General features: G+C 42.8%; 1 protein-coding gene and 1 long non-coding RNA gene across 3 annotated transcripts in view; one reads left to right on the top strand and one right to left on the bottom strand.

The window, feature by feature from the left end:
• Positions 1-5,766, bottom strand: part of IL15 (interleukin 15) — a 28,429-nt gene extending 22,663 nt beyond the window's left edge. Inside the window, exons 1-2 of the mRNA XM_083520170.1 lie at positions 5,704-5,766; positions 1,749-1,874 (exon numbers count right to left, since the gene is read on the bottom strand). The gene's annotated coding sequence lies outside the window, so the exon portion shown is untranslated. The remainder of the gene's footprint in view (positions 1-1,748; positions 1,875-5,703) is intronic.
• The window catches only part of LOC310714661, a 44,569-nt gene that overhangs the window by 3,715 nt on the left and 16,275 nt on the right, over positions 1-24,579 (top strand). Inside the window, exon 2 of one of the 2 annotated variants that reach the window (XR_014529937.1) lies at positions 1,228-1,373. This is a non-coding gene — a long non-coding RNA (uncharacterized lncRNA). Of the gene's footprint in view, positions 1-1,227; positions 2,023-24,579 lie in introns of both variants that reach the window. The other variant, XR_014529938.1, reaches the window with a different exon arrangement.

Below are 24,579 nucleotides of genomic sequence, written 5' to 3'. Positions count from 1 at the left end.
CAGGATACATGAGTAGAACTGTCCCAGGACCCAATTAAATCTTAAGGGCTTTGGACATTTTAACCACACATTCTAATGCATGTGTATGCTTGATGTGTGCTCAAATCTTCCTCAGCAAATTTGCTTATCATATTAATTTATTATTTTAAATACAGCAATGTGCTTTTACTTTTTTATTTTAAAAAAAAGTTTCTAAAGAAAATTAAGTTATCCCAATTCTCTGATTTTGCTCAGTGTACAATTTCAAATAGAGCTGTTACCAAACTCACAAGGTTCCCAAGGCAAAAAAAGCCACAAGCCATAACAGGTGCATAAATCATAATAGGGCATTTTGCTTTGCCAGCAACGGAACATTTCTTACTCTGCCAATGTCCAATAGATTAAAGCTCCCACACAAGGAACTGATTTATCTTTCTGGTTCTTTTCGCTTAAGGATCATTAATCACTAGTAGTAGTCCCCAATTTAAAAGAAAGCAAATTAAATCTAAGCTTATCAATAAAATAAAGGTAATTCTCCTTTAAAACATCTGCCAGTTAATATTCTATGGTTGTCATATTTTGTTTATATTTATATTTTATACTTACAAGAAAACAGGTGGTTATTAATACATTGACTGTGATAGGAACATGAGAAGAAGAAAACAAAAGACATTTCATTTTGTCTCATACACCAGGCATTAGCAAGATATTTCATTTCTCTACATACGTCAGACTTTAACTTTGGCCTCAGATATTAGCTAGAAGCAAGCAAAGCATAATTTTTGTCTCCCCAGAAACATTTTAACCCAGCTCAAATGGGGCAGAGCGTAAACTTTCAACCTTTCTGTTACTTCTTAATGCTCCTTACTAATCACCCATAAACACTACACTGCAATGGTCAGAAAAAGCTACCAGGAGGCTGCCAGCACCCAACTCCCATATCTTGTGACTTTGTCCTTTTTACTTCCCTAAAAATTGTACTGACCAAGTTAAAAAGCAGTTACGAAGCTAGAATGCCCCCCCAAACCTCTCCCAGACATTCCATCACCTCCACCATGAGCAGAAAAGTAGAAAACAGCATGTTGCCATCATATGGCCATACGGATTTATTATGCTAAATGTTGAATCTGTCTTGAATTAGTGCCTTACTCATCTCCCCGTATCCACAGTGCTGGATGTAGGCATACAAGGGAAGTGATGAAGTGAGAAACTGACTCTCCTCTTGCTTGCTTGCTTGCTTGCTTGCAGGAACAGATTTTACAGACAAGGACAGACGTGTTCATTGTCATGGACCTAGAAGCGGCCCAAAAGCTATACTCTGCGGACATGCGGGAGGAGTGGGCAGGAACACAACCCCCATGCAAACAGTGAGTCACCTGTATTGCAGTAAAGTGGTAAGTGGTCATCTAACTCTTCTTTAACTGTTTTAAACTATTTCCTCTCAACTTCAGTGAGTTTCCTTGAGAGGATTCTCTACTGATGAGGCCATGGTAATAATAATAATAATAATAATAATAATAATAATAATAATAATAATAATAATAATAAATAATTTATTATTATTGATACCCCACTCATCTATACTTAGTTTTCCTGTACCTGCTGGTCAAGGCCAGATGGCTGGGGAGACCTTTGGGATCTGCTTATCCTAAGTGGCTAGGTTTCAGGGTGGTGGAAATCAAATTCTGCTGTGGGCAGAACTTGGAAGCAGATTGGGGATAGGGTGGCAATGTCTACAATCAAAGAGGATAGGGACACACTAGACTCACCCTTGCAGATTCTTATAGGCTCTCTCAGTTCCAGGCCTCTCCCGTCTTTTTTCACACAACTCTTCTTTTCTGCAGAAGTTGTGCCTTCTTCCTGCAGGCTCTCTCAATTCCAGGGCTCTCCTCTGTCTGTTAATGTAACAACAATAATAAATACTGACTGCAGGAACTGGGAATTCCTAGAATACCTTGAATGGAAACCTGTGCCCTACTTTCTGTTTTGTGAGACTGTCAGACACCACATAGGAATAACAGCCGAGAAACTATGTTGGGAGAGGTAAAAGAATTCTAACTTTCACCTCTAACCTCCCTAACACACCACCACCTACTGGTGCTTATACAACTAAGACCATGCTAACCAGTTGTCATAACATTTTAAATTAAATTCTGCACTGGCTATTAACATTGCTAGACTGTGTGTTGTGTGTGTGTGTGTAAACTGCCTTGAGATGTTTTAATAAAATGCAGTATATAAATATTTTGAATAAATAAAAACACCAGTGAAGTGGTTTGAAACTAGTGTTACCCATCATCAACATATTAAGTAAAAATTCAATTTAAGGCACCCAGAGTTTTGAGTCACGTTTTCTTTAAAAAAATGGTGAAGAGCAGCAGAAATATTTGGGAGCTAGTCATTTGCCAGCAGGAGATGTACTATATAATTAAACTGTCATCCTTGTTGATAGCTTATTACCAGCAGGTAATAAGATATGTGTGTCATTACAAGTCATTGTACTGTATTTTATGCTGCAAGAGATTAGGGTACGTTTCCAGTGACAGAACAGAGTGAATGCTTAGAGATTGTTGCCATTATGGACATTATAAATCACAATCTACAATTTAATAGTTTAACGATTATCTACAGTGCCAAAGCTGGAAAATTACTAGCAATGAATGGCTGCTTACCCCACTGGTAAAAAGTGAACGTTAACGAGCTGTAGTGAAAGAAATCCCTGAGGAATGGTAGAAGTGGTTTATACTATTCTGCTCTAATTCTGTACGTATAGCCACATATGCAAATGAAAATAAACTACTGGTTGTATTACAAGTACAGTTGTAAGACATTAAAGGGGAATTGACTAGAACCAATCTGTTTCTCAATAAAGAGGTGTTCACACCACAACTACATGCATAAAAGGGTATCGTCTTTACTCTCAGTCTAGGGTGAGATTCAACTAAACTTTACACAGGGTAAACCTATTAAAAATAATGGACGTATGTTCAGTTCAAGTTCATCCAAATGCACTTCTTTTTGCATAATTATTTATGCCTGCCCCACAGCTATTAAACACAAAAGAGTGCTGCTCTCCCCTAATGCCAACCCTAAATCATGTGAAGAACTCAAGGTAAGAGTTAAAAGGAAAGAAAGCATTAATTTGGGAAACTTGGAAATTTGTTTTTAAATAAATAAAATGAGCAGGGGTAGCCCATCCCATTTCACTGTCTGAAATGAAATGAGAAGTTGTCCCCACTCCACCGAAGCCTCACTTACAGGCTGTAGCAGCAGCAGCTTCTGATAAGATCTCATAGAACTCTCATGAGATTCTGCAACTTCTCACCAGAAACTGCCACCACGCAACCCTGGCGGCAGCCCACAGGAATGTCATCCCGTGAGATTCTGTCACCTGAAGCAGTTGCTTCAGTCTGCCTCACGTGTGAGCCGGCCCTTAACATGAGCACCAGCAATTGTACAAACCTAATTATTAAAGTGGGCAATGTCCCACCTGTCCTAATGGACCAGCCTCCACCAAACAAGCTTATCTGGAAGCATCCATGTTGATTTCCCTCATGTAGCTGCTAAAAATTTACATTGGCTAATGGTCAAAATAGATTGCTGTGGTTACACAAAGACAGGAAGAGGTAAACAAAAGTAATGCTTTACCATCTGTTAAGATGGGTGGGGTTACACCTTCATGGTGTACTCTAGGAGTTTGTTCCTACAACACTTTGTTCTGTGTACACACCAAGCCTTTCTGAGCCATACATATATCAACACTTACATAGAGAAACATATCATGACATAAAAAAAGTTAATGTATGTATGTTGGGAGGGGGTAAACTGGTCCTCCAAAGGTACTAGAAATACAACTCCCATCACTGCTGACCATTAGCCATGCTGGCTGAGGGCTGGTGGGGGTTGTAGTTCAATAACATCTAACCACCTCATATGTAAATCAGTTGATCATGATCATAACTTCTATAACGGGAGCAGCAGTCGTCCCCCCCATGGCTGCTATCAAGAATATGCTGATGGAAACAGGCACCTGCTGATATTACAGATAAGTAGGCCTTGTTGCATGTGAAATTGTCTACTGCATTTATATACCATTTCAAGGTGGATTACAACTTAAAATACCAGCAATGAAAACACACAATGATGTAGTAGTAAATTTAGAAGTGCTTGAGTTCAGCACAACAGTCCCCTTAGCCAAACCCTTATGGCCACACCCAAACTAAGACTATGCAAGAAAAACTGGACTTTCAAATGTTTTACGTTACATAAATTCATTGGGCCCTCTCACAACCCCAGTATATCCAGAGTGCAAGTGATTGAGTGAGAAGGAGAGGTGGCTGCTCCTTCTGTGGCCAGCACTCTGCTGCAGTGCACTGCCCACAAAGAGCAAATAGACAAGAGAGGGCCACTTGTGCTTAACAGCTAGCACACAGGCCCAGGTAGTGTGGACAAGAGAGCCACCACCTTCTCCTGCTTATACACTACCCACCCACTCCCCTTGCCCCTGCAAAGTGGCAAAGCTCAGAAGCGGATGCACTTCTAGCAGAGGTGTACCGAGGAGTTGGCGAAACTGCTTCCCCACCACCACCAAAAATCAACTATCAGACTATGGAATGTATGATATTTATATGTATGATGACATGCTGCCACTGTTGTGGCGACATCAAACTGCACAAAGGCGTGTGAATTTTTCTGCCCTTCCTTCTCGCCTTGCCCTCACTCCAGATGCTTTTGAGTATTTGGGTCATGTAAAATGTAATTTCTAATGTGGCTATTGCAATAAAGTGATGGGGGGGGGCAACAATGCAGCTCTTTGCCTAGAGTGCAAGGGACCCTAGGTACACCTCTGACTACTAGAGGCGGAGAAGTCACTGGCTGGGGCAGGCAATGGGATGGGAAGACAGGCTGCTATGTACCTTTTGCCTTTGACTGCCTTTCCTCACCACCAGTTCCAGCTGTTTCAAGCTAAACGTGACAGTCTGACTTAGCCGGCATTACCATTAGGCACTGCCGCCCCCCACCATTATATTACTTTGAGGGCTGACTGACTGTTTTAAAGTACAGAGAAAAACGGGCGGGAGAAAGAATGGAACATGGTCCAGGAAGAATGGGGCGGAAGGGAGTGTGCTGGAAGAGGGCATGCATGGCTGGCTGGCTGGCACACACACACACCCATAGTTACTTGTAACTTTCGCTTGTAAATATGAAAGGCAGAATATTTGTGGGGTTAAATAGCCTTACAGGAAAGGGGGAAAGTTATGGGGAGTCTAACTTAAACAAACCCAGCTTCAGAAGCCTGTTGCGGAGTTAATAAATGCAAGAGACGAAAGGCAGAACCATCTTTCGCTGTGCGTCAGGGGCGAGTGAGAGACGAGGCAGCGAGACCAGCAGGGAGGTCCGAAGAAGACGTCGTCCCTCCAAGCGCGAGAATATGAAAAAGGCGCCTGGGTTGCTGAGCCGAGACTTTCCCGGGTTCATGCGTGTTCATTTTCGCCTCAGGTGACATTTTCGCCCTTCTCTCCGCCGCCCGTTTTGAACTTGCGCTTGCAAATAAAGGCACGCCACCAGGGTCAAGCGGGGCATTCGCCGCGAGCGACCCGTCAGAGCGCCGCGGCTCGGTCCCTTTCCACCTCGCCCTGCGGAGGAGCTGGGTCTGGAAAGCCGAGGAAACTCCGGCGGGGCAAATGGCAGGAGGCAGGGGAGGAGGGGGAGCGAAGCGGGTACCTGAGAACAGCTGGCGCGCCCAAGGGTCCCGGCCTCTGGAAGTCCCACGAAGCGCGTCTCCCCGAGGCGCGCGGGCCGTCCAGCGCTGCATATAAAGGGGAAGGAAAGGGAGGGCAGGGGCAAGGGCCGGGCGGCAGTCTCTCCTTCCCACCGCAGCGGATCTCAGCGGCTCCCTCTCCACACGCCAAGCGAGTCCCCGCAAGGGGAGGGGAAAAGTTAATGCCTCTGGAGAGCCCAGGGGGCCGTTCTGTGGAGAGGCAGGGGCGGAGAAGCCCTCGCGTCACGCGGGAGTCCCCGAGCGCGCAATGTTTGGCGGGGTCCTCGAGCAAGGCTGAGAAGCGGTTCTCTCCTGCCGTCTCTCACACACAAATAAACACACGTACAGACGGGCGCTCTGGCGCTGTGCAGAAACGAGCGGGCTTATCGCTTTTCTGGTGACACGACGACACAACCCACGTTGCGTGAGAGAAGACGGTTCCGAAAGGGCGCGGGGCGGAGCTACTCTTGACGCCACAATAAGTCTAAAGTGCCCACAAGACTTTTTCTTTTTCTTTCCCGCCCTCGTGTCCCTACAGGAAAAAGAGGGTTCTTGTGACACAGCTAACCCACCGTGGTTTGCCTCCTGCTTCGCTCATAGACGCACCTATAGCACTTTAAAAAGTGATGCTGCCACAGTCTTCAAGGCAAGTGTAGTAAACGTGGTGCCCGTGAGATGTGTTGGCCTCCCATCAGCCCCAGAGAGCATAACCAACCGCCGGGGATTATGGGAATTGTAAGCCTTCAACATCTGGAGGGCACCAGGTGAGCTACCAGTGCTTCAGGCAGACAGGATATTGTCTTGTTAGCAAATGCAGCAGGAGAAACCCCTGCAATGAACAGACCGGCAGCTGGGGAAAGTACTTTTAAGGTTATGTCACAGTCAACCCGTAATGCTGGTGGTCAACAAAAGAGGTTTAAAGACTGTCTCAAGGCAAATCTTTAAAAATGTAGTATAAACACTGACTACTGGGAAACACTGGCCTGCAAGCACTGCAGTTGGAGAACAGCCTTTACCAAAGGTGTCATGGGCTTTAATGACACTTGAACTCAGGACGAAGGGGAGAAACGTGCTAGGAGGGAGGCATGCTTACAAATCCACACCGTGATCAGCTCCCGCCCAGAAACCAATGTCCCCACTGTAGAAGGACGTGTGGATCCAGAATTGGCCTCCACAGTCACTTACGGGCTCATTGTTAAAACCGTGTTTATGGAAGACAATCTTACTTGCCTACGAGTGATCGCCAAAGAAGAAGACGACAGTCAATCCCTTGGTGCGCACTATACTTAAACAGACATCTGAAGCACTTTCTTTCCCTCACAGGATTATGGGCACTTTAGGTTGCTGGGGTCCGCAACTCTGTGAGGGGTAAAGTACAGTGCCCAGAATTCTTTGTGCTTTAAAAGTATACAGTGTGTATACACTAGGTGCCATAAGACTCTGAGTCAATGCAGCAAGAGAGAGTTCCTGAAACAAGACCAACACACAGACCAACCACACTTTCGCTTGTCCCATGATTTTAAGTGAATTTCAAGTCATAGGTCCGATAATGTTTTGCTTTGCTTTGCTTTTGTCCCAGGGTTTTCTCTGGGGAAATCTGCTGTTTATCACTGAATCAGAACAAAGTCAATCAAGTTTTCAATGGCATGCCATTAGTTCCAATACAGTGGGTTTTCCTGGGGAAAGTGGCAGGACAGGAAAAAACACCTCTTGGCTCTGTGACTTGACTCACTTGAAATTATAGGACAAATGGCAGTGTGGGTGAGCCCATAGCTAGCCGCCTGGCATTTGTCTCCTGCTACATTGGCTCACACACAGTTTTTTAAAAGGGGGTTGTTTTGTCAAACCACAAAACACTTAGAAATGTTTTCTTTGTAAACCATCTGCGCTTCACTGTGTATGTGTGTGTGCTTTAGAAAAAAATAGTGTTTCATAACAGAGCGTGCCAATGTTTGTGTGGCTAGAAACTCATTTCCCTCTTCCTGGGTCATGTTTTATTGGTCAGCTGCTTAGGCTTGCCCTGTGAAATGTTTACAACTTTTAGCTGCTTATTTAGACATATTTAAACAGTTCACTCCACTTCTGTTTTTTTTTATGGAACTGGATACTGTTTCTATTTCTTCTTTAAAAAAATTCAGTAACTTAAACATACACTTTTGTGGGACTAGCAATTAATATGGAATAAACACTACTATGGCACACCTAGATTAGAATTCCCATTTCATCTGTAAGCATGCACTGAAAAAAATAGACAATATTGTTTCTTTAACCATTCTGATCTTTAGTGAAATTTATCGCAGAAAGGAGAACCTCACCTTTTGACTAAGTTGGCAAAACTAGGGAAATGCAGAGGACACTTAGAATGAGCCAACCAACCAGCATTCATTATTGCTTTGTTCTAATCATGAGACAAACTGTGTGCACACATCCCAGCAGGTTGCTGATTCCATAAGAAAGACCTAGACCATCAGTTCTGGTCATGTGCTTACCCTCTTACCTTGGGGTTGTCCATGGAATGCATATATCTCCTGTTTTATTTGTTGCATTACCCCGTTAGTGCATCAAGCAGCGGTGTGCAATGGGGAACAGTCATGCAATGGGGAATTATCCAGCTGCAAATCCTGTACAAATGCTGAATGATAATGGAAGTGGTCCAGTGGTCAAATCTTCTCTTTAAGTCTAGTTTCAGAACAAAGGAGTCAGCTGATACACACCCCTAGTATGAAAGCTAATGTATCCTGTCGGTTTGATAAGACTGAGTCAGTTGTAGAAAGTCAACAGGCTGACTGTTTAAGCTTTTCATGATGATTTGTAATATTATTGAAAATGTTTTATTTTTCTCCTCACTCTGGGAAATGGCTAAACAATTTGATTCCGATTTATATGTCATATGTAAGAGGACCAGCCCAGTCAAAACTATGCACTTGGACCTAAATGAGAAAAATGAAGCTCACCTACCGTAATTTTTTTGAGGCTGCAATTTACCCTGGGTTTATAGCATTTTATAGTTTGTACAAAAATAATGAAGATGTCTAATTTTGAGCATTGATGTTCTAAAGTCATCAAGATCATTAATTCAATATTAGCTTTCAAATAAACAAACTTTTGTGTTCACTATCATGTCTCTTTTTTACAGTCAACAGGTTGCAATGTGAAGCAGCTTTGGAAAGAGGTATGACCTGGGATTTTTTAATGAATGGGCTATTTGACTATACTGAGATAGATCACAGCAGCCAAAGGACAAGGAATCAAAGCAAAAGATGGGGAAATGAAAAACTAATTGACAAAACTCAATTTTGTCAAGAGTAAGAAGGAATACCTCAAGTGTCATTGACTTACTGTAACTGGAAAAAAGCAAACTAACCTTTTGAGGTTAGCATTTATGAGGTTAAAATGCATTTGCTCTTTAATTTTATAACAAGATGATGCATAAACAGTTGCTAGAAGTATTCAGAAGTAATGCAGGTGTCAGATAATATCATGTTAAGGCATGCCTGCAGTGCCACCTGCAATCCCCCTGCATTAAATTCACATTCATTTTCTTAATGACACAAAACTGTGCTTCCTAATTAAACCGGGGACACTTAATAGCCATCAAAACACTACTTACCATAGCAAGGTGTTTATTTATTGCATAAATTATTCTGATGCTCTCGCCATCTACAAAAAACACTCTTCTAATATATGCAAGTCTCATTTCTTGTGGGCACAGGCTATTTGGCAAGATATAGACAATTACCATCACTAATGAGCAACTAAATTACAATTTAGTAATTTAAGTGCAATGGCAAACAAACTCAATAGTTTACAAGAAGCGAACACTAACCTGAATTAAATGCTAACCTGAATTTACCAACCAACATAATTGTTAAATAAAATGTGGTCATATTATATTAGAAGAGAAAATGAAATCAATGTCACCCAATTTGCAACAATTTAAGGCTAGTTTGCAAAGTGGATGCACATTTAAGAAATTGATTTTGTTGTTGTTATGTTTATCTCAAGGGAGTGCTTGCATTTCTACCATGGTCAACATCAGCTTTTATCAGAGAACTAAGCTCAAAGGGCACTAGGCCAAAAATAGACACACCTTTCTTCTCTTCCACACCCAGGGTCCAAGAGAAGGGAGATATATCATACCCCTGCCTAGGGCTAAAAGGGGAGCCTGGGAGCCAAAGGAGGGGAGCCATAAATTTCCTAGGACCTCAGAAAACTTTTACATATATTGCGTGAAGACTAGCATTTACATTTTGTGTAAGCCTACATAAAACACCATATTGCTTCTTCCCCCCACCCACCTCCTCTTCTGGGTGTTGGCACTGGCAGCCGCCCACCTACAAGCAGAGGAGGGCAAAGCAGTTCACTGTCCATTATTATCCATTACTGTCCATTATTATCTCATGGACAGATGAATAACAGACTACATCTGGTAAAATTATCTTTTCCATACAACTCTCCTAAGAAGCAGGAGATAGTTAATATTTACACTGATTCAAATTATATCTGTAAAGCTCTTTTAAAAAGAAAGTAACTAGAAAGTTGATCTACCTTTCTTTTTACTAATACAGTGGCACCTCAGGTTGAGTACTTAATTCGTTCCGGAGGTCCGTACTTAACCTGAAACTGTTCTTAACCTGAAGCTCCACTTTAGCTAATGGGGCCTCCTGCTGCTGCCGCACCGCCGGAGCCCGATTTCTGTTCTCATCCTGAAGCAAAGTTCTTAGCCTAAAGCACTTTTTCTGGGTTAGCGGAGTCTGTAACCTGAAGCATGTGTAACCTGAAGCGTATGTAACCCGAGGTACCACTGTACTAATGTCTTCCGGTGATCTGACTTGCATTGCAGTATAAAAAGGATGATTAATGGAGAAAGGAAGGGTACCAAAAGACACTTTGTACCCTATGATGAAATTTCTCTCAGAGGCCCTCTCCAGACAGGAGAAAAACTGCAGATATTGTAATAAAAAGGAGTGGCAGAAGAACCAAGGCGAGCCGCTCAGTTCTGAATGGTTCTCAACTCCTTGCCCTCCCGCTTTTGGCAATAATCATCATGTTCTGACTAGTGCCAAGTCTGAGCAACGTTTCTCCATAAAGACGACCAAATTGTTTTATTAAATAGAGGAGAGGAGAGGCAAGGGGTGACATAACTGAGCTTCTGGTGCTTCAGAGTACATTTCCCCACAGGGGAGCCGTGGAAAGAATGTACGGTCGTTGGTCAAGGGAGCCACGGACTCAAAAAGGTTGAAAACCTCTGGTCTACACACAAAGGGGGAATATCATCTTTGAGTGTAGCACAGATATTAAGAAGTTTATTAAGAATTAGAAGCAAGACCATGACCACAGAAAAAATGAGTAGCTGTGAAGTAAATATGATGTGGTTGCATTAAAAAAAGAAGAAAATGATGCAAAATTAGGCAACAGTTAATTAATCTTTTTTCATTGCAAACAAAAGTGATAGGGACATATCCAAAATCAGATGTTAAAACTTTTCAGTGTGGATATAATGCTATAGAGTATCTGTCAGAATAGCTGAGAAAGGAAAAATGAAACAGAAAATTGGAAACACTTGCTGTTTTAAAAAATATCTCTATAAATTAAAGGAAGGAAGAGTGGATGAGCAATTTTGCCGATGATTTTCTTGGCCCAACATGCAGTATGCTGTGGAAAGAATGAATTTTGGCTTAGTCAACACACAGCTGTATGAAGACTCGGCAGAGACAATATTTTATTTGAGAATCAATGGAGAGACTGTGTACTCTCCCCCACCCTATAATCTAGATATGTTTTGCCCTGAAAAGCACTTCTTGGGAAACTGATTTCATTTCAAAAATAAAAGCACATTGGAGATAGATTCTGCATTACCCCACACAGTGCTTGTTCAAAAACAGATGTCTTGGCAATGGGAGTATTGTAGCCAGTGATGTTGTGGGTGTGGGTATGCAATGATCATAACCACTCCACCTTACTTCATTCACCAGGGCATGTCCAGGGTGGAGAAGCATGGATAACCTACTCGGGGGAAGGCTTTTCAAATGTGTGTCCAGTAACCACACACAGTCTTGTGGAAGAATCAATGGAGCTTGAAAGCAGCATGCTGAATGAGCACGCACTATTCCAGATTGAGAGAAAAAATATATTTTTTACTACAAACATGTTAGTGTGTATGCAGCTTTAGCAAAGCTGTAATCAGTACAGATAACAAATATTTGCTTTCCTTTCTTGCTAGCTGGTAAAATGGGGACTTTAGCACTGATATCAAATGGATAAATATTCCAACTGTATGACACCATTCTCCTTTCTATTGAAGTTAGTTTAATGTTACTACATTTATATCCCTGTGCCCCCCCAAAAAATATCCTAGTCATAGCTGTCAGCTTTCAGATTTGAAAATAAGGGATCAGCAGCCTCACCTGTCCCGCGGACAGTCTACGGGATATCTAACAATCTGGGATAGCAGCGGGAAGCAGCGGGAAACGGTGCTGGACTAAGGGAATTTCCCGCCAAAAAAGGGAAGGTTGACAGCTATGATCCTAGTCCAACTATACTGAGTCATAGTGCCCAATCCCACTGAAAGAAATGGTGCTTCGGGTAGTTCTGACTAACTTCTTCCAAAATTTATTATTGCTTCATTGGTGCTTTTATGCTACTTGATAAAACCAAGTATCTGTATTTTTACCTCATTTGTCAGTTTTGTCCATAAGGCCTACTAAGCCTTCTGAAGCTTTACATGGCATGTGTTCCTTTTTCCAGCAACAGCTATCCTTACAGTGTAAGGAGATGAAAGCCCTTTTAAGGCTAGATTATTAAAATGAGGAAAACTAATAATTAAATATGCAAAGCCATTGGCTTGGGGTTATCAAGATGCCATTGTGTGCTTGTGAAGGGGTGCTGGAACCCCAAGCACCATGCAAGGGTAAGAACATCAGGGAAGGTTAAGAGCAGATGACAGACCCTCCAAGTGTCCCTATTTTCCAGGGATGTCCCTGATTTAGAAAAGGCATCCCATTTTCTTATTTGATCCTGGAATGTCCTGCTTTTCCTTAAGACATCCCTATTTTCACTGGAGAAACTTTGGAGGGTATGGAGTTATTCGACTCCTGAGCCATCAGAAGGCCATCCTGTATAGGAAAGGGTTTTTTTTAATGATTAATGTTTTAGTATTTTTTATGTATGTTGGAAGCTGCCTGGAGAGGCTGGGGCAATCCAGAAATATGTGTGGGGTATAAATAGTAAAATTATCATTATGGAATGGGAAGTCCCTTTTTCCATCGGAAAAATGTTGGAGGGTATAAGATGACCCCTGTTGTTATCAGGGTCAGTTTGTAGATACGCAGGTTATATCTTTTAAGCTTTAGAAAGATTTGCATTCAAAAGCCATGATCAATTTAAATGGTTTTCTCTGGACCTTTGACACCAATCACTAGGAACCCAAGAGAAATCATGCGGCTTTCCTGGAAAAAAGTAAGAACATTATTGCAAAGTCAAACAGAGACATGAAAAGGAATAGAAGTGGATTATTTCAAAGTCGGGGAAAGTTTATGCTTTAAAAGTGTTCTGACTTTAAGGGTTTTGTTTTTTTTAATTCAGGCATTGAAACATGTCGTAGCTGATTAATAGCTGCTGAACATCTTAACTAGACACAGACAAATTGCCAAGGGAATCATGGTACATGAAGCAGCTTTTTCACTGGGATATTGACTTGCATTCCTCACCAGTCAGAAAGTAAGCTGCTCTCTTTCTTTCATTGACTGGCAGTTGTTAGTTCCTTTCTAAAGGGAGCTTTCAGTACTTGTTTTAAGTTTTTGTAACCCTTATCCCATGAAACTTCACAGATAACCTGCTATTGATTTAGTAATAGGTCAGAGGAAAAATCAGCCAGGCTATCTGGTCCTAGCCGGTGTCAGGCTATTTCCAGTAGGTGCAGATCTGAAGATTCTTGAAACTGTTTTTGCAAATGCACCTCTGTAATTATTCAAATCGTGAAGCATCAGATCCATAGCCCATCATCAGCTGGCTTTAAATTAATCAAACAAACAGGTATATTCTTGGAAAATGTACGTGCCTGCATGTTGGGATTTTGCCCTTGGAAGTTTCAGCCAGCTTTCTACATCTCAGAAGCTTTTTCTATGTGCTAGAACAGTGGCAAAGTGCCAGGCAGAGATTAATTTCCCCCAAAATTAGAGCCAACCGTGCACCATCTGTTACCTGCTAGGAGACCCTGGAAAACTAATCAGACCCAAACCTACTTAGGGCAGGGCAATTTCTGTCTTTTCTTTCTTTCTTTCTTTTAAAAAAAGATTTTTGGTTATGCATGTAAGTAGGCTTGATTTCTTTCAGCGGAGATATTTGCTGCTCACACATACGGAACACTTGTTAAGTGGCAGCTCTTAAGAGACTTTTAACAGAGCTGTAAAACAGTGCTGCAGAATGATTAGTCGAGCAGCTTATTAGAGCTATTGGGTATTACATGAGGAAAACAAGTGATTTCTCACATGGGTTTATGCGAAGGAAGTCACCGCCAGCTGGCAATCCCCTGTAGCTTGAACCCACGATTGCACACACATTTTAAAATCCCCCTGAGTCTGTTGTCACTAGCATGGAAATGTAATGGTGCGAGCCCTTGTCCCACTCCAGCTCTGACATTACCTTTAAAAAATACTTCTTAGGCAAGTTGTACTATAACATTAGAATGGCCAATTTACCTGAGCACACAACTAATACATGGCAATTATCATGTAATTTGCTCTAAGTGAGAGGGTGAAAGAGCAGAAGATTTTATTACTCCTGCTCAGTTGCAGTCCAGTATTATCAGCTGATAAAATGCACCATAATGTGAGGAGATTTTTGTAATGGCTCTAATGATATGATAACCTTAACTGGTTCTTCATGTACGTTTCAAATTTCATTGCTAATAACAATCTTAATATGCTATTCATTAGCCCATTAATTACATCATCATTTAACACACACACACCACTTCCAATTAGCTTTAATGACATCAGAGCTATTTTTCCATGCTGGCATTTTTTTAATTTTTAATTTTTTTTAAGAAAGGAAAAAATGTGCACTGTGCTTTCGCACTTCAACCGCCTGCTGTTCTGTCTTAATTAAGTTTTGTAACAGCAGTCATAGTTTATAGGGGACTTTTTAACCTCATTTGATTTCAGACCATTTGTACTGCCTTGAAGTAGGCATTGAAAATGTCCGAGTTAATCCAATTACCTCAAAAGGCAGCCAATCTCATTTAATTTATATAATTTTAGGGAAAGGCAAAACTCCCGCAAACGGCCAGAACTATTTTATCTGCACCAATATGTAAAAGAAAAATACCTCAAAACCCTGAAAAGATGGAAGAAAAGAAACAAACATTCACGATGCAGATGACTGGGGAGGATGGACAGGCCTCCATGGGGTTTAATCTGGCACTGCTTCCATGCATACCAGAACGTGTGGAGGCTTTAGCACATGGGTAGGCAAGCTAAGGCCCGCAGGCCGGATCAAGCCCAATTGCCTTCTGGATCCAGTCCACGGACGGTCCGGGAATCTCTGCATGGATCACCAGCGCGTGTGTTCTTTCCCTCTCCCTCACACGGTGGCAGTGGCACCTCCTCCCTTCCTTCTCCTGGCTTCTCCCCGCCCTGCCTAGAGGAGGAAGGTGGCTGAGCTTTGTTGGTGCCAGCAGCAGCAACACTTGAGCGGACGCCATTTTAAGCAGCCCCTCTCTGGAGCCCTTTCCCGCACCGCTCATCGTCCTTCCGCTGCCGCCGCCAGTTCCTGCCGCTCTCAAGACACAGGTAAGCAGCCACCTGGGCTCATGGTGCTCTTGCATCATTCCCGCCCCCCCAAAAAATATAGTCCGGCCCCCCACAAGGTCTGAGGGACAGTGGACCAGCCCGTTGCTGAAAAAGTTTGCTGACCCCTGCTTTAGCATGTTCAACTGTGTGCACAAAGTCTCCCTCCATCCTGCTAACATTTGTGTTGTACATATAAATTGAGGGGGGGGGTGTTGATTTGCTTCTTGTGTGTTGGGCTTATTTTCCTACTCATATTGAAATACTGCCCCTCAATGAGGCCAAACTTAGATTCACAAAATGTTTAGGGGTATGTGTACCCCTGCGTCTCCCCAGGAAAAAAAAGCACTGGGCTTAAAACACCTGATCACGACTTTAGATAATTCAGGATCAGAGAAGAATTCAGGAGTACATAATGATGTCATGTTGCTAAAGTTCTATTTCACTGTAACAACCGAATCAGGAGAGGCCATGCAAACCCTGGACCAGTCCCTGTGCTCAGTACTAAGCTGCAAGGGGGCCAACAGACCGAGTCTGGATCCTGGCAAGATAGAGGCACTGTGAGCGAGGAGGTTCCCAAATCTGGCCAACTAGCCAATTGCCTGCTTTGGAAGGGGTCCTACTCTCTTTGAACAGGGAGGCGGGTGGCGCTGTGGTTTAAACCACTGAGCCTCTTGGGCTTGCCGATCAGAAGGTCAGTGGTTCGAATCCCCATGACGGAGTGAGCTCCCATTGCTCTGTCCCAGCTCCCGACAAACTAGCAGTTCGAAAGCACGCCAGTGCAAGTAGATAAATAGGGACTGCTGTGGCGGGAAGGTTAATGGTATTTCCATGTGCTCTGGTTTCATCACGGTGCTCCATTGCACCAGAAGCGGTTTAGTTATGCTGGCCACATGACCCAGAAAGCTGTTTGTGCACAAAAACCACCTCCCTCAGCCTGAAAGCGAGAAATGCACCTCACCCCATAGTCACCTTTGACTGGATTTAACCATCCAGGGATCCTTTACCTTTTTACCTTTACTCTCTTTGAAGGAACAGGTTTGTAGCCTGAGGTTGCTTGGAGATTCACCTCTGAAACGGAAGACCCAGGTGGCCTCAGTGTTTTGTCTGGTAAGATAGCCTGTTGCCATATGCTGGTAACCTCCAAGTTGGATTACCGTGATGCTTGATTGCTCCATGGCGCAGACTATCAGTACCATGCTACACTGCTGGTGAAAGAATTGCTTTAGCTTTCATGCTAAGTTCAAGGGGTTGGTTTGGAGCACAATTCACCCCTTCCCCTTAAAAACTCAAGGAATCACTCTTTTCAGGAGCTCCATTATATAGGAATCAGACCTTTAGTATGGTGGCACCTACCCTCTGCAATGACCTCCCATTATGCACTGGACAGAGACTGTCTTTGTTGCATTTTAAATGCCTATTAAGACGTTCCTTTTTCAACAACCTCATCAATGGTCATCTTTATCCTAATCTGTATCTTCATTGGCTTTGACATTGTTTTAAAATATAGAATTGCTTTCAGTTCTTTGTGTACAGTATATGGAATTGTTTTTAATGTCAATTTTTAAATTATGAGATACTTTGTGGGAAGTGATTCACAAATGGAACCCAGTCAGTAAACAGTAACCTTAAATAAACCATCAGAAATACATTTCAATCTCCAGTAGCAATGCAGTAGCAATACCTACACATGTGATGGTAAAAATGCCAAGTTTTAACTTGTCTAAGATAATATTGCCTTTCTTTCCCAGCCTTACATTTTCTCTGTGTTTGACTGCCAGCCATAAGCTCCCTAGACACAACATAAATTACTTGTTAGCATTTGCCCTGATAGACAAAATAACAAAGTCGTGACGTCTCACGGCATAGGGGGGAAAATGCCTTTTCTGCTATGTGTGTTGTTGTTCCATTAGAAAAATGTAAAAGTTAGCTATTAGAACCCATGATCAAGACAAGCTGGCACATTAACTTAGGTGAAACAATGAACAGCTTATGCTGAACAAAAAGATCATATGAACTTTGGCTGACATACTCGATGGTACAGAAAGGCTTTACTGAACTATGCTACAGTAAGTTATGCACCACCATAGGTGTGGCGCATCCTGATTTTATTTTAGTTTTTAAATGGGGGTCATGACAAGCACAAGAGAGTACAGAGTGGCATCTCTGCCCTCTCAGCTGCTCTGCTCGCCACCTTTTGCTCACACTGGCAAGCAATGCCTCGTTCTCTAGGTCAGGGAAACCAAAGGAACCTTAACCTGTTTTGTTTAATTTGGGTGAGCTAATGGTTAAAGGTGAAGATCATGAAAACTGATGGTATCTTTGTATATGCCTGGTTATTACTATAGCAAAATTTGGTACAGTATTTGGTTTCACTTTTTTTTTAAAAAAATGCATATTTTAAGTGAAGTTTAATTAAAAAAAAATAACAACATTTGTTGTCAGTTTCTTTTGTCTGATGGATAAAAATGTCCTTTATGATTGAGTATGAGTATGTATTTCATAAATGCTCACCCTTTTTTAAAAAAATCACTGGGTGCACCCCCAATGAAATGTGCTGTTCACACCTATATGCACCACTGGAAGCCGTAGGCTTGGCTCTTGCAGAAACTGAACTCCTCCTCTTACAGTTCAAGGCATGTGCCTCAAAGATTTCTCACTATAAAGAAATGCACTTATCCTTTCCTCCGCACTTTCCAGGCATTGCCTATGCTTTCAAGTTCCATGTCTGAGTGCTCTTTCTCTCCTCTGGCGCTTTCTGCAGAAAACCCCACACTTTATCACTGAATGGCCATTTGTCATCTGCAGAAAACCTGAATTGCCATTTGTTGCACTTCTGCTTCAAATAGTGAGTTTTCGAAAGAGAAGCTCTGGGGTAAAAAAAAGAAAAGAGCACCTGGACACGGATCTTGAAAGCACAGGTCTGTACCTGGAAAGTGTACCAGGTAAGTGTGGATAAGTCCTATGTCATCAGTGCTTTCAAGGACCGAGTAATTCAATGGCTCAGCTACTGCATGTGTTGCTGGCAACACCTCCCATCTTATAACACCTTGGATAAATTCTGGACCTGCAAAGTCTTTCTGGTTGTGTGTTTTTTTAAACCCACTTAATTTTTATTTGCTTGTTTCATATATTTGTTTCAAAAGTTATTTGTGTTTCTAACAACTGCAGATATGAAGAACTGAGTCCAAATAGATGTGGCACAGGAGATATGTGACTGGCTCTTTTTTGTACTGTATTGCATTGTCATGAGACAGCCAATTTGATTGGAAAAGCAGTGCTGAAGTAAAAAGCAATGATATAGAAGGGAAGAGTGAACCATTTCTCCATTGCATTTTTGCTGATCTAAATTGCTTGTCTGCCTCCTCTTCAAGCTTCTCTGACACAGCTCACTTTCCTACACATGCCTAAAAGGCATCACTACTGAACCTCACAATGTCCTTCATTTAACCAAAAGGAGATTGTCATACTAAGTCCTGAACCTGAACCTGGGCAACTTCTCTTCTTAGCATTATAGAGTTTGAAGGGACTGAAAGGGTCATCTAATCCAAGCCCCTGCAATGCAGGAATATTTTGCCCAACATAGGGCTCAAACCCACAACCCTGAGATTAAGAGTCTCATGGTCTACTGACTGAGCTAGAGCTTCTGACAAGCAAGACCTTCCAAAGCCAGGAGACCCAGGAGAGCAGACAGAGCACCCCAACTGCAGCACAGATCCATAAGACCCTGATGTCCAGCAAGAGTCCTCACCAGGCCTGCCTCCAAGGGTTGCCCTGAAAGGACCATTGGGCTGTGTCCCTGATTCACCTGTAGCATTGGAGGCCTGATCTGAGTCCATGTGGAGGAAGGTGAAGCGTCTCCCAGTCTTCTAGAGTTTCAGCACCAGAAGGTCCAGGCTCAGCCAGCTGGTTGGTGAAGGAGTGCACACCAGGAAACCCAAGGTCCCCAGAAGTTACTTGAGAATAAAGGAGTCCTTGGGTGTAACTGCTCTCATCAACAGTAAAGGCTCCTTGGAGAGCAGGCTTCAGCCTCTGCTGCCGGTTATCAGCAGGATCTGGAAGACCAGGTTATCTTAACCCTTCAGTCGAAATCTGATAATTGCTAGAACAAAATATGCCTTTCAGTTCTTTACTACTGAAACATGACAATCCTGCCTGCCTTCTGAATGGTTTTAGCTGCTGATTTCTAGACCTTGACTCGGCTTCTGGATTATATTTGACTTGGGGTCGGGGTGATTCTCTTGTCCTTGGCTTCACCTTGGCTTGGCTTTTGGACTCCCCTTGTTATTGCATGGTGTTACTGCATTTTGGAACCTGAGCATGTAGTGGACCCTGCTGTGTGGCCTTGGCCAGCCTAGCTCCAGAACTGAGATATATTAGGACAGATTTATTATAGCTACAGTACATAACTAATAATTCTTTCATAATAAAGCCAATGAGTTACTTGGTAGAAGTTAAAAGAAGCTCAGTTCAAAAGAGTGGTTTCTCTGATCTGCATGCAGGTTCAAAGAAGATATATAACAATGATGAAGCAATCAAGGTCTTTGTAAGATATAATGAACTATATGACTCACAGAGGCGGGGATGGGAGCGGGGGAAATGTGATGAAATTAACATACCAAAATTAACATACCAGGGTAGAGCATGCCATGTCCACTTTTCTCTGCAAGAAGTTAAAATGTGCATACAATCCCTAACATGTACACAATATCCAGGATTAGATGGGATACCAGCTGAATTCTAGAAAGCCTTTATAGATGTATTGTGTGAGCTAAATACTCGTCATTATTAGAAATAGTTAATTAGTATGCCAAAACTGTGATGTTACCAGACCAGTAGAATGATGCCAGAATAGTGTTTACACACAAACACACACAGATAAGCAGAAGCTAGCTCTGTTCTCGTCATATAACCTCATCTTTCTCCTAAATCAAGACTAGACATTTTTCACAGCTTCATGGGCTAAAAGTCTGAATAAAACAATAGTTATATTCACAGTGATCACTTATCAGACAACAATAGAAAAGCACTGAACAGATATTGTATGTCATAATAAGAAAACAGAAGCAGCCTGTATTTGTTGGCATATAGTGGGACCATTTATTCAAGACATTTCAGATACTTGATAGCAGATTTTTTAAAAATGGTAAGAGGAATGTACTCAAAACTGAGGGCAAACATCACAGTAAATGGGAATAATTCTGACCTTAAAATGTTAATTGAAGTAGAAGGGACGGGTGTGCGGTGCTTTCTGCAATATTTATCGAGCCCTTTGAATTTTAAATTAAATCTAAAGAAAGGGATAAATGTTGGTCCCCATATTTGGGTAGATGTCTAGCAAAGAATTCTAATATTAATGATGTGGAAAAACTGGAGCAGTTTTCATCCATAGTTGGAGGAAATGTGGAAAAACGTTGCAGGCTGAGAGAACTGTAATCACAAATTCACTCCTTGTATGACTAACAGCACATTCCTATGCATGTTTACACTGAAGTATGCCTCACTTAATCCAAGCTGACCCTTGAGCACAAAGGTGGTTAGACCTCACTTTTGGGGTCCCATCTGGACCCCCAGCAATTTTGTAAGTTAGTTAGTTAGTTTATTTATTTATTTATTTGTCTTTCAAGTCCTCACTGATTTGGGTGGGAGCAAAAAAATAAAATAAAACAAAGCTGCCAGCTCTGGGAAAGGCAGAGCATGGCACCCTGATGGGAATGCAAATTGCCCCTCCCTAGCCCTCAGGTCACTGGAAGGACAGATCGTGAAGCTGAGGCTCCAATATTTTGGCCACCTCATGAGAAGAGAAGACTCCCTGGAAAAGACCCTGATGTTGGGAAAGATGGAGGGCACAAGGAGAAGGGGACGACAGAGGATGAGATGGTTGGATAGTGTTCTCGAAGCTACCAGCATGAGTTTGACCAGTTTGACCAAACTGGTCAAGACCAAACTGGGAAGACAGGAGTGCCTGGTGTGCTCTGGTCCATGGGGTCACGAAGAGTCGGACACGACTAAACGACTAAACAACAACAGCCATCAGGTTGACCATCTGATGAGCAGAGAGGAGGGAATAAACTTCTCTCCTCAGTTGATCAGCATGGAGGGGGTCTGTGTGTTCATGCAAGAGTGTGAGATGGTCACATCTACTTTGGCCCATACTCATTGCCAGCATGCAACCCTCAGAAGTTTAGCCAAGGGTGAGCCCATAAAGGCTAGCCACCCCTGCTCCAGTAAGTCTGTTTAAGAGGGCAACCTAGCTAAATTATAATATTCATTCATTCGTTGCATTTATAACAACAACAACAACAACAACAACAACAATATATTATTTATACCCCGCCCATCTGGCTGGGTTTCCCCAGCCACTCTGGGCGGCTTCCAACTGAATATTAAAAACAGTACAACATCAGACATTAAAAACTTCCCTAAAGAGGGCTGCCTTCAGTTGTCTTTTAAAAGTAAAATAGTTATTTATTGCTTTGACATCTGCTGGGAGGGCGTTCCACAGGGCAGGCACCACTACCGAGAAGGCCCTCTGCCTGGTTCCCTGTAACCTTACTTCTCGCAATGAGGGAACCGCCAGAAGGCCCTCGGCGCTGGATCTCAGTGTCCAGGCTGAATGATGGGGGTGGAGACGCTCCTTCAGGTATACAGGACCGAGGCCGTTTAGGGCTTTAAAGGTCAGCACCAACACTTTGAATTGTGCTCGGAAACGTACTGGGAGCCAATGCAGATCTCTCAGAACCGGTGTTATGTGGTCCCGGCAGCCACTCCCAGTCACCAGTCTAGCTGCCGCATTCTGGATTAATTGCAGTTTCCGGGTCACCTTCAAAGGTAGCCCCACACAGAGCGCATTGCAGTAGTCCAAGCGGGAGATAACCAGAGCATGCACCACTCTGGCGAGACAGTCTGCGGGCAAGTAGGGTCTTAGCCTGCGTACCAGGTGGAGCTGGTAGACAGCTGCCCTGGACACAGAATTAACCTGTGCCTCCATGGACAGCTGTGAGTCCAAAATGACTCCCAGGCTGCACACCTGGTCCTTCAGGGGCACAGTTACCCCATTCAGGACCAGGGAATCCCCCACACCCGCCCACACTCACCCCTATCCTCCAAGGAGCACAAGGTGACATACATGGATCTCTTCCTCCTTGTTTTATCCTCACAACCACCCTGTGAAGTAGGTTAGGGTGGGAGACTGTGACTTGTCACCTAGTGTGTTTCATGCCTGAGCAGGGATTTGAACCCTGGTTTCCCAGGTTTTAGCCCAACACACTAATCACTGGCTCTGTGAGTAATTATGTTTGAGTATACTGAGGTTTTGAGATTCAAGGCGCACTCCTCCATTGTCTCCCGAGACGGATGGATGCCAACCAGTTATGACACCCATAGCTGAACGAGTCCATTGTGGTACAGTGCATAACCTGACTACATTTCCTTCTGTTTTAACTCCCTGCCTGCTTTCCATTAAATTTATTTAAGTTCCGTTACACCTTTGAAGAAGGGGGGAAAGTGAAAAGCCAAAGAGCATTGTTGAACAATGGGGAATGTGTCAGTAACAAAATGGGCAGTAACAACAAGAGTGTTCAAGCCCAGAGTGTTTATGCTGAAAGGAGTTCAAGTGCATGTCGAGTGCTCATCCTATTTATGGCTCAGAAGTGGATCACGGGAGCCAGCCATGAGTCAGATTCATAGCTGATTTCTTGGAAACCAGAGGTAAAATAATAATGAATTGTTCATGTTTCACTTTGGGGATTTTAGCAAAAGATAAACCATCTGTCCTGGTTACTTTTTATTTATTTATTTTAAGACCCAGTGTGATAAATAATTCAAGCAGTGGACTGCCATGAGAGCAGAATCTGATGTGACTGCTGCAGGATGCTAGTGTGATATAGTGGTTAGAGCATCAGACTAGGACCTGCCGGACCAGGGTTCAAATTCCTCCCTCCCAAAGTCATGAAGCTGACTGGGTGACCTTGAGGCAATCACTGCCTCCTCTCAGCCTAATTCACACCTCTCAGAGTTGGTGTGGGGATTAAATGAGGAGGGGAAGAACCATGTATGCCACCTTGAGCTCCTGGGAGAAAAAGGTGGGATATAATTGCAATAAATAAATATAATTACAATTGAAGTGACAATAACAAAGATATCATTTGGTGCATGGTAGGGGAGTCTATATTTCTGGAAAACAGTGACCTACCAGAATATCTGTTTCCATATTTTTATTGGTTTTTAACATACAAAATTATAAAACATATACCTACCAGAATATCAAGTGGGCTTGAATACTTAACCTTCTGAAGAGATGCATGGCGGGAACACCATAAGCCAAAGAGATCCTGGAAAACCAAATTGTGTGTTCTGGGAACATATTACACAGAACAAGCAGACAAAGGCCCCTCCCAACATGTCAACAAAACAAAACCCACCTGGTGAAAACAACTGAAGTACATGAAATTATTGTTACCTTAAAACCTGATGTTGCAGGACAAAGCATATTGTCATTCTGGTTGAAAAAAATATTAGAAATTCACAGTTGTAGGGATTTGAAATCTACATTCAAATACAGATTATGTGCATGAATATGGGTGCCAACCAAGTTGCCAAATGTTCGCTGTAATAGAATTGACTTACCTAAATGACACTTCCCTCATAATGCTTCAATAATGCTCTGACGCAGTAGCCTGTGGTAGAATATATCTCCTCACCTCCTAATTCAGGCGGGACCATGACCAAAAGATGGGTGGGTGTAGATTCTCCAGTGGCCACCAGACACTAGTCACTGTGCTGTTAAAGGTAAAAGTAAAGGGACCCCTGACCATTAGGTCCAGTCGTGACCGACTCTGGGGTTGCGACGCTCTTCTTGCTTTATTGGCCGAGGGAGCCGGTGTATAGCTTCCGGGTCATGTGGCCAGCATGACTAGGCAAACCAGAGAAGCGCACAGAAATTCCATTTACCTTCCCGCCGGAGCGGTACCTCTTTATCTACTTGCACTTTGACGTGCTTTTGAACTGCTAGGTTGGCAGGAGCAGGAACCGAGCAACGGGATTCGAACC

This window comes from Podarcis liolepis (assembly GCF_965112155.1).
Source record: "Podarcis liolepis genome assembly, chromosome: 9".
Classification (NCBI taxonomy): domain Eukaryota; kingdom Metazoa; phylum Chordata; class Lepidosauria; order Squamata; family Lacertidae; genus Podarcis; species Podarcis liolepis.
The sequence above is the reverse complement of the archived record's forward strand: the minus strand, read 5'-3'. Positions and strand labels throughout refer to the sequence as shown.